Below are 10,584 nucleotides of genomic sequence, written 5' to 3' on the forward strand. Positions count from 1 at the left end.
CCCAGAGGTCAGGTTGCTGGGCGCCTCCCACAACCAGGCTTGGCAGCCAAAGGGAATGGCCTGACTCCTGGGCAGATGGACGGTCCCCCAGTACAGAACGGCTACCCCGGCAAACCCCTAAGGGAAGAGCCGGACAGAAAGGCTGATTTCGCATGTGGGTGGGCCCCACCAGCATTTCCATCTTCACTCTCTTCATTATCATGAAAAGTCGGAAACCTTTCCCCACTGCTGAGCCAGAAGAATGCCACGTCTGCCTAAGAACCCGTCTTACAAGTCTTGCTCCCATGGTGGCTGATGAGACAGGAGTTAGGAGCTCAGGTTCTGAAGGGAGTGGTGAAGGGAGGGGTTTGCTTCCAAATCCTGTCCTGTGTGGGCTGGGGCCTCCTGGCCAGGGACCTTCCGAGGGCTCAGCTTGCTCATCTGTGCAATGCAACCACTGTAGGGCTCCGGGGCTGGTGGTGAGGGCTATGCAAGCCAGCGCCTGGAACAGTGTGACACTCATACATGTTACACGTGGTTCTAATGGCTTACAGGTGGTGCTGTGACATAGGACATGCATTTCTGAATTTTTTTTCTCCTGAGCCAGTCTGTTTGGCCCTCATGGCAACCTTGTTCGGGTTGTGTTAGTCCTTGCTTAACTCCACTGACAATTGGAAGAGAGAAAGGGACCCTGAGCAGCAGAAAAAAACACCTTCTGAAATGACCTTTTCTTGGCGCATCCTGCGTTACATTCTGTCCTTTTTCTAAGATAAAAAATGTTGCATGTTGCAGTGGACTGGGGACATTATCTCATGATGAGTAAGGCAGGCTGTTACCAGGCCACAGCATGAAATGAAAGCTGACTGATCTCCCCAGGGGACTCCCAACAAATGGCCATGGAGAAGGTGTATTGCAGTCGTGTACAGCATCACAAATCCTTTCTCAGATCCTCTGTTATCTAAACTGGCACCTGTGGACCACCTTTCAGGGGCTGGGAGGGACTCACTCACCCATTGGCCCATGTCACAGCCCCGGAGGCACCAGGAGGCCAGTTCTCTGTCCCCACTGACTGGTTCTCGCAGCACTCCCCATGCCTCAGCTCCACCCGGAAAGGTGATACCTCCTAAAGATGGGATGTGGCAATTACGGAAACTAACACATAGAGGAGAGATAAGCAGTGAAGGTTAGGGAGCTGTCCCCCAGCGACTGCCCCCAAAGGCCCCATGTACAAACAATTTTAGTTTTAAGTATGGAGGGTGTCCCGCGAAAATGTCTACACACGCTCTGAATAATTCTAAAGGCAGTGCTTATTAAAATACATCTCATTTTCAGAATTGATCTACCAGCTGTTAAAGTGTGTGTATGCTGTATATACAGGGTATACACATATATATACATATATCTAAAACTAACATCTTTTAAATATATACACATATGAATATGCATATGTGTATATGCATGTGTACACATACTTTGGATAATCACATGGATGTATATAGGTACATATGTGTGTACATATACATGCAAATAGCCTGCAGGTGGACATACCCCTAGGGCTCCAGGGCTGCCAGACGGATGTCTGACTGCCAGCTTAAGCCTGTTCCCCTGAGGAGTGGGCCTAAGCCAGCAAGTGGATATCTCCCAAGGGCTTCCAGGCTGCCAGAGGGATGCCTGACTCGGAGGGGAGGGATGCTCTCCACCCCTGAGTACATGAATTTTCATGCACCGGGCCTCTAGTTGAATTATAAATAAAATTTGACAGGTTTTAAAAATATTTTTACTCTCTTAAACACTTTTTAGCTTAGATTTTAATAGTAATTTTTGTTTGGTTTTCTTTTATTACTCTTAGAAATATCTAGATAATTTCCTGGTATTTAGTAATTTAGATTACTCTGATAGTTGATATTTTTAGATATATTTTTCTCTGCTTGGACTCTTAATAATTTTTCTCCTTTGACATTTTACCTTAACAATGTTGCCAGCAAGTGCTTTTTGGGATGTAGTAACCTTTAAAAATATGAATATATAGCACTTTTAAAACTTGATTATTTTTCTTCTATAACTTTGACAATTGATTTCTTTAACCTGTCATATATTTTTATGGTCACTAGACAATTATGCCTCTGTTCTTAATATCTTTTATCTCATTGCATCATTATTACTTTTCTCTGAATTCTGAGATATCATCTCAAGTTGATTTTTTAAAAATATATTTTTATAGATTTCAGAGAAGAAAGGAGAGGGAGAGAGAGAGATAGAAACATCAATGTTGAGAAAGAATCATTAATCAGCTGCCTCCTGCATGCTCTACACTAGGGATCGAGCCCACAACCCAGGCATGTGCCCTAACAGGGAATTGAACTGTGATCTCCAGGTTCATAGGTTGACGCTCAACCACTGAGCCATGCCAGCCAGGGTCTCAAGTTGTTTTTTAGATCAGTAATTATGCATTATTTGGGTTTCTGACTGTCCTCTCTGGAGTTTTATTTTTTTTCTTATATAATTTCAGTTCCTTGTATTCTTTTTTTAGCGTTATTTATTTAAATTCTTTATTGTTTAAAGTATTACATAAGTCTCCCTTTTCCCCCAGTGACCTCTCCATAGCCACTCCCACCTCCCAGCACATGCCCTCACCACCCTACGGTCTGTCCATTGGTTATGCTCATATGCATGCACACAAGTCCTTTGTTAGATCTCTTACCTCACTCCCCGCCCCCTCTTCCTGCCTTCCCTCTTAGGTTGAACGGTCTGTTTGATGCTTCTCTCTGTCTCTGTATCTATTTTTGTTTATCAGTTGATGTTGTTCATTATATTCTAAAAATGGGTGAGATCATGTGATACTTACCTTTCCCTGACTGGCTTATTTCACTTAGCATAATGCTCTTCAGGTCCATCCAAAACTCTCCTTGTATTACTTTTAAATATCACCATCACCAATATATAGTTCTTTATGGCTCTGAGTTTTTAGATTGATTTTTCTTTCATATGTTTTACAGAATATTACAGATCTATTTGAAAATCTCTTTACACACTTTTACCCATGGAATAGTTATCAAGATATTTGTCATTTGAAAAGACATAAAATTGAAATACATAAAAACCACAACCCTTACAGGCATTGCTATCACAGCTCTTCTTTTCTCTACACACAGTTGGAGAAACTAGATTCCCCAGGATCCAGTGAACTGCAGACATTTCCAGCTCTGTTCTATTTCCCTATTTCTATTTAAGAAGAGAAGCTCCCTTCTCTCTACTTCTTTTCTCATCCCCCTTCTTCCAACAATAATTTTATGCATGTGTGTTTTGGTAGCAGAAGTACTCTAACAGTATAAAATGATAACCAAATACATTGGTGGATCACCAATTTTTTAGTTGATAGATTCTTCACGTGTCAGAATTGGAACACATTTGGAAGGGGTCTTTGAGGATTCACTTGATCTTTCTTTTAGACATTCATCACTTACCAAATATTCTTAAGTGCTGGGGGTGAAATATTTAAAACAGCTTGCCTGAGATTCATAATCTATTTCTTTTTCTTGGGAGAGAAAATCTACCACCACACCCCACCACCCACCTCCAGGGAGGAAAAGTCAGCTGACTCAGTCTAATCTTTTTATCAAATTCTTTAAGCAAACATGGCATTTGCTATAAGAAATAGTCCTTATTTGTAGAGTGCTTTCAGTAAAATACCCGTGTGTACTATTATCATTACTTATAGTAAATTATGAATTCATAATATATGACAGTACAGAATGTCAAATAAGCTATACAATTTTCTGGGTATAAAACAAGGATATTACATAACTTAAATGGGCTTCACAGCATAAAAATTGTGAGAAAGTGGTCCGAAATAGGAAGCATATCTGTACTATAAATAGCAGGTATCTCACAAACATCTCTTGCAAATCACATGCAATTCTCTAGAACAGGGAGCAGATGTGGTATGAAGGAAGGATAGAATCTTCCTGGAATGTCCAGGTTCTCTCTCCACTCTGTCTATGCTCTTGATTACCTCTATTTTTGAAATTTTTAGGCAAACTTTGTTACTGGGTAAGATTTCTGATAGTTCAAATCTGACCTGACAAGTTTTTTCTTTATGTGAGCTTAAGTGCCCATTATTTGCCAGACTCTGATTTCGTGCTGGAAAGAGACCTGATACAGCAAACCAGTTGGTGTAAAATATCTGGGTAATACAATAATATCAAAACCTTTTTTCCTTATAACCCTCCTCTGTAAAGTAGCATGAAAACAGCTATAGATAATATGTTAAAAAAGGGGGAGGGGTTGATTGTGTTCCAATAAAACTTTATTTACAAAAAACACACAGCAGACCAGATTTGGTCCCTGGTCCATAGTTTGCTGATTCTTGGTCTTCTAGTGTGATTTGAGAAAGCTTCTTTGATGAGTGATGGTTACCGTTGAACTAAAGACAGGATATGTCATAAAGAAAATCTTTGATAGGTTTTTTCTCTGTTGTTTATAGTATGTGCAATGCTAATAGTTCAGTTTTAGTGCTGAGTATTGAGTTTTATCTTCAATATCTACACTAATAAAAGAGAAACATGCAAATTGGTGTCACTCTGCTACACTCACCAGCCAATCGGCTGAGTATGCAAATTAACCCAACAAAGATGGCAGTTAATTTGCATACATAGGCACCCAGCGGCCTGGGTCCTGGGAACATCATCGGCACCCAGGTCACTCCAAGGTAGGTCCTGTGTAGGCCCTGAGCAGCCTAGGAAGGGCCTGAGCCAGGGGGCTCCTGGGCAGGGCCGAGCTTGCGATTGGAGCTGTGGGGGGCCCCTGCCCAAGCCTAAAGCCTCAGCCAGAGGCATTAGGCCTGGGCAGGGGGCAGAGCCAGTGATCAGGGAAAGATGGGGGTCCCCTGCCCAGGCCTGAACCCTGGGCCAGAGGGGTCAGGCCTGAGTGGGGGGTGGAGCCGGCGGTCAGAGGGAGATGGGGGTCCCCTGCCCAGGCCTGATGCCTCAGCCAGAGGTGTCAGGCCTGGGTGAGGGGCCGAGCCGGTGATCAGTGTGAACTACAGAGGAAACATCTTTCCTGATGGCTCATTGGCTAAGCTCCCTGTATGCCACTGGTAATATTCTTAGTAACTTGGGTAATAAGAATCCAAATAGGTGATCTATGTTTTTTCACCACACTCCTGGCAAAAAAAATGAAGATCTGCTACTGGAGGGCTAAGAAATGTCATATCCTGCCCTAGCTGGTTTGGCTCAGTGGATAATGCCTCGGCCTGCCTACTGCAGGGTCTGGGTTCAATTCTGACCAAGGGCATGTACCTAGGTTTCAGGCTCCTCCCTGACCGGGGCCCAGGTCAGGGCTCATGCAGGAGGCAACCAATCAAAGTGTTCACCTCACTTTGATGTTTCTCTCTGTCTTTCCCTTTCTCTTTCACATTCTCTAAAAATCAATGGAAACATATCCTCAGGTGAAGATAAAAAAAATAATAAAGAAATGTCATATCCTATGAAAGACACATCTTGAAAATGCCTAAAGAAAGTTGTCATTTATTCATGGTGAAGAGACTGGAGTCTGTGTTGATGAAAAAACCTTGGTGGCTGCAGTGACTGGCAGTGGCTGCAGCAGCGGGGTGATGGGGCTGGTGCCTTCCCCTGATCAGCCCGGTCACCTCCCACAAAGGGAGGCCAGACTGCAGCTTAGGCCCGCTCCCCCAAAGGGAAGCCGTCAGTAGGACATCCCCTGAGGGCTCCCAGTATGTGAGAGGGGGCATGCTGGGCTGAGGGACTCTACCCCCGAAGTGCACAAATTTTGTGCACAGGGCCCCTAGTATTTAAATAAAATTGAGAGGATGAAATAATGGGGTCAAACAGATTTTTCTTATGTGTGCTGTTTTTTTAAAAAACTTAGAATGGTTATAAAATTTATTTTATTAACTTTTAAAGTGATATTTTAGCTACTTTTATTTTTAGCTTAATGCAAATTCATAAATAAACCACTAAGGGAAAAGATGGAGAATTGGGTGCCTGGAGGTTTAGAAAAAAATATGGGAGAACATTTCATTTGATTGCAATGGACTTGGGGACAGGCCAGTGGACGAGATTCTCTCTCTCTGTCTTTCCCTTGTTAGTGGTTTCAACTAAGTTTTGCTTCTGTGCCATCTGGATAGGCTGTCTTTCTTCAAAACCAATTTGCAAGTTATTGAATTCTATTGAATAAAGTGGTATATTTCTATTTCTTTCCTTTTTCTTCCTTTTTCTCAACCCCTCCTCCTCGCTCTCTTCCATTCTAATCTAGAACAATTTATATAAATTCTGTATCAAATAAATGTCTCAGGAAAAAATACTCTGCTTTAAATGTCTTTCACTGGCTCCTTCTCCTTCTCCTTCTCCTCCTCCTTCTTCTTTTTCTTCTTCTTTTTTTTTTTAACTCATCAATGTGTCTTCTGTTAACATTTAATATCAAATTAAATTTACTTTTCCAGTCTCCTCCCCAAAACCACAATCTCTTTCCCTCCCTGCCCCCAACACACAAAAAGAACCAATGAATTGGTGACTTTTCTATGCAACACACTAGATGTGGTTTACTCATTAACAAATCATAGGACCCTTGGCAAGTAATTTAGCCTGTAGTAGTCTCAGTTTATACATTTGTATAAAGCAAAAGAGCTAAAGTGTACGGTTTTTAGAATTATTTCATATTCATGCATATAGTCTTTCATAATCCAAAATTGTAGCTAAATCTAACTATTCCCCACTTAATCACACAGTATATGATTTATTTTCTTATGCTTTTGTTTATAGGATTCCAAACATCCATAATAAGTACATGGTTACTTACATGTCACATTAATTGATCCTGTGTACATTTAATAAGAGCTATGTAAATACTGCCCTAACCGGTTTGGCTCAGTGGATAGAGCGTCGGCCTGCGGACCGAAGGGTCCCAGGTTCGATGCCGGTCAGGGGCATGTACCTTGGTTGCGGGCACATCCACAGTGGGGAGTGTGCAGGAGGCAGCTGATCGATGTTTCTCTCTCATCGATGTTTCTAACTCTCTATCCCTTTCCCTTCCTCTCTGTAAAAAAATCAATAAAATATATTTAAAAAAAAAAAAAAAAAGCTAGGTAGGCCACCATTTGTTTTTGTATTATTTAAATCCATGAAACATGCTAAGTGCTACAAAACAAAACACAACTGTAGCTGAAACCAGGTTCATTCCTCTTTCCATTCATTGACATAACATCAAGTGTTCATTTTACACAAGTCTCTTCACAAGGAAACTTTGAATCTCTGGAACATCATTTACACTCTCTGTGTCTTAAATTGTCTCCCGAAGGACAAAAAAAAAAAAAAAGAAAGAAAAAAAGAAATAGAAACATTATCTTTCAGGTCAAAATATTTGTTTCTCTTCCAGATTGAAAAAAATAAAATATCACCTTAACAATCAGGAATAGTGATCATGTATTCTGCACTCTTGGGCTCAGATACTCTCAGACTCAGCCTGACAGTAACTGTAAACCTTTGACTAGTTAATCACTGTGAAAATCTGTTCCTTCAATAGAAATTGATGATATGTGATATAAGGTGAGCATCTGGCACATAGTAACCCTGAAATAAATAGTATCATTCCTATCTTTATTATTATTTTGTTGAGTGTTTTTTTACATTTGTGGGTCCACTTTTTGTTGTAATAATTACAGTTTGGTAACATAACATTTTTGATGCACTAAGATAATAATGGCGAGAGATCCATATTCAAAACTTCAATGACAATACTCCATAGCGGTCTCTCTTCTGTCCATTAAAATTGCATTCCATTTTAACTATCGCCACTCAGGTCAACCTGCTTATTGCTTTTTGAGCAAGTTCCAGCCCCTTTCACCTGTCACAGAAGGTCCTCCACAATTTTGTCTACCTCAAACTCTCTTTCATCATCTTGTATTTTCACAATGTGCTATGTCCATAATATGCTTCAAATTCATGTCTTCTTTGCCTCTTGCAAGTTCTCAAATATGCCCAGAACTTGTCTGCCCTGTAGACCTTGCTCATGCTGCTTGGCTCCATTTAGATGACCCAATATTCACATCTGAACTATGGCAATATCCTGTTCATTACTTGAGTTCAGATTACTCGAATAACAGTATATCAACACCCCTAGTAATTTTTCCTTTGCATTCCGATGCATCTGGCCTGAGTTTCTTTGTTTACATTTACACATTGATCCTTTCAACTTATTTATTTACAATTTCTATTTCACTCATGAGACTGTAAGTGCCCTAAAGTCTAAATATTTAAAACATATTTTTTACTCTTTATAGTGTATAGTGTCTTGCCTTGATATTTAGAGAATATTTGGTTTTAGATAGGAAGTATAGGGAAATAGGCTGAGTTCAATTATTGTTGCTAATAGAAAATTACTTTTCTAAAGCTTGTTCCTAGGGTGAGGAAAATGGTGTGTCAGAATCACATTCTGGGATTTGTGCCAGGCTTACACTACAAAGTGAGAAGTATTTGAAAAGGTAACCTGAAGTGTTAGAATCTTTCACTAAAGAAGTGTTAATTGTGCTACTTTAGAATATGAAATTTAGTTGAAGTATAACAACATACTTCTCAATCAAACAAAAAATATAAAATGTAATAGATATATAATAAATTGGAAATTATTATTTTTTATTTTTTATTTATTTATTTATTTTTAATTAGCAATAATCGCGCCTCGGATAAACCTCATTGGCTACGATACTGCCACTGCGCAAAGCTTGGAAATTATTTTTTAAAAAGGTTGAGTTCATAGCATATTATTCATGATAGAAAGAAAGCTATTGAGATTTGTAATATGAAATGGAATCATAGAAAATACCAATGGCCTACTTCACAGATCTAGAACGAACTCTCCAAAAATTCATCTGGAATAAAAAAAGACCCCGAATAGCTGCAGCAATCCTGAGAAAGAACAAAGTAGGTGGGATCTCAATGCCAGATATCAAGCTGTATTACAAAGCCACTGTTCTCAAAACTGCCTGGTACTGGCACAAGAACAGACATATAGATCAATGGAATAGAATAGAGAGTCCAGAAATTAGCCCGAACCAATATGCTCAATTAATATTTGACAAAGGAGGCAAGAACATACAATGGAGCCAAGATAGTCTCTTCAATAAATGGTGTTGGGAAAATTGGACAGATATATGCAAGAAAATGAAACTAGACCACCAACTTACACCATACACAAGAATAAACTCAAAATGGATAAAGGACTTAAATGTCAGACAAGAAACCATAAAAATTCTAGAAGAATCCAAATGCAACAAAATCTCAGACATATGCCAAAGCAATTTCTTCACTGATACAGCTCCTAGGGCAGTTGAAACTAAAGAGAAACAGAACAAATGGGACTACATCAAAATAAAAAGCTTCTGCACAGCAAAAGAAACCATCAACAAAACAACAAGAAAACCCACCTCGTGGGAAAACATATTTGCCAACGTCATATCTGATAAGGGCCTAATCTCCAAAACTTATAGGGAACTCACACAACTTAACAAAAAGAAGATAAACAATCCAATCAAAAAATGGGCAAAGGATCTAAATAGACATATTTCAAAAGAGGACATTCAGAAAGCCAAGAGACATATGAAAACATGCTCAAAGTCACTAATCATCCGAGAGATGCAAATCAAAACAACAATGAGGTACCATCTCACACCTGTCAGACTGGCTATCATCAACAAATCAACAAACGACAAGTGCTGGAGAGGATGTGGAGAAAAAGGAACACTTGTGCACTGCTGGTGGGAATGCAGACTGGTGCAGCCACTATGGAAGACAGTATGGAGTTTCCTCAAAAAACTAAAAATGGAATTTCCATTTGACCCTGTGATCCCACTTCTAGGAATATATCCCAAGAAACCAGAAACACCAATCAGAAAGGATATGTGCACCCATATGTTCATAGCAGCACAATTCACCATAGCTAAGATCTGGAAACAGCCTAAGTGCCCATCAGTAGATGAATGGATTAGAAAACTGTGGTACATCTACACGATGGAATACTATGCTGCTGTAAAAAAGAAGGAACTCTTACCATTTGCAACAGCATGGATGGAACTGGAGAGCATTATGCTAAGTGAAATAAGCCAGTCAATGAAGGAAAAATACCACATGATCTCACTCATTCATGGATAATAAAGACCATTACAAACTTTTGAACAATAATAGATACATTGGCAGAGCTGCCTCAAACTGATTGTCAAACTGCAGTGGGAAGGCCAGGGAGGGTTGGGGGGCAGGAGGGAGTGGGGTAAGAGATCAACCGAAGGACTTGTATGCTTGCATATAAGCATAACCAATGGATATAAGACACTGGGGGGTAAGGGAGGCTGGGGGGGGGGGGCAGGGAGGACACATACGTAATACCCTTTGTAATACTTTTAGCAATAAAAAAAATGGAATCATAGTATATGGTATTTCATACTCTTATTAATGACTGAACTACAAGTTAACTTTCATCTCCTTTTCAGTTTTATTGAATGTTCATTAGAAAAAAAACATTTTATTTTCAGTAATAATAATAATTAATACTAATAATTATAAAAGCCACTTGCTTTGAGAAAAAATATTACCTTTA

The 10,584-nt window shown here is 39.7% G+C and overlaps 1 pseudogene; it reads right to left on the bottom strand.

Annotated features, from left to right (window-relative positions):
• Positions 1-8,634: 8,634 nt before the first annotated feature.
• Positions 8,635-8,717, bottom strand: LOC139004472 (U4 spliceosomal RNA; annotated as a pseudogene).
• Positions 8,718-10,584: the final 1,867 nt, after the last annotated feature.

Source organism: Myotis yumanensis, unplaced genomic scaffold, assembly GCF_028538775.1.
Source record: "Myotis yumanensis isolate MYYU_CA2020_CCGP unplaced genomic scaffold, mMyoYum1.0.hap1 SCAF_2, whole genome shotgun sequence".
NCBI classification, from domain to species: domain Eukaryota; kingdom Metazoa; phylum Chordata; class Mammalia; order Chiroptera; family Vespertilionidae; genus Myotis; species Myotis yumanensis.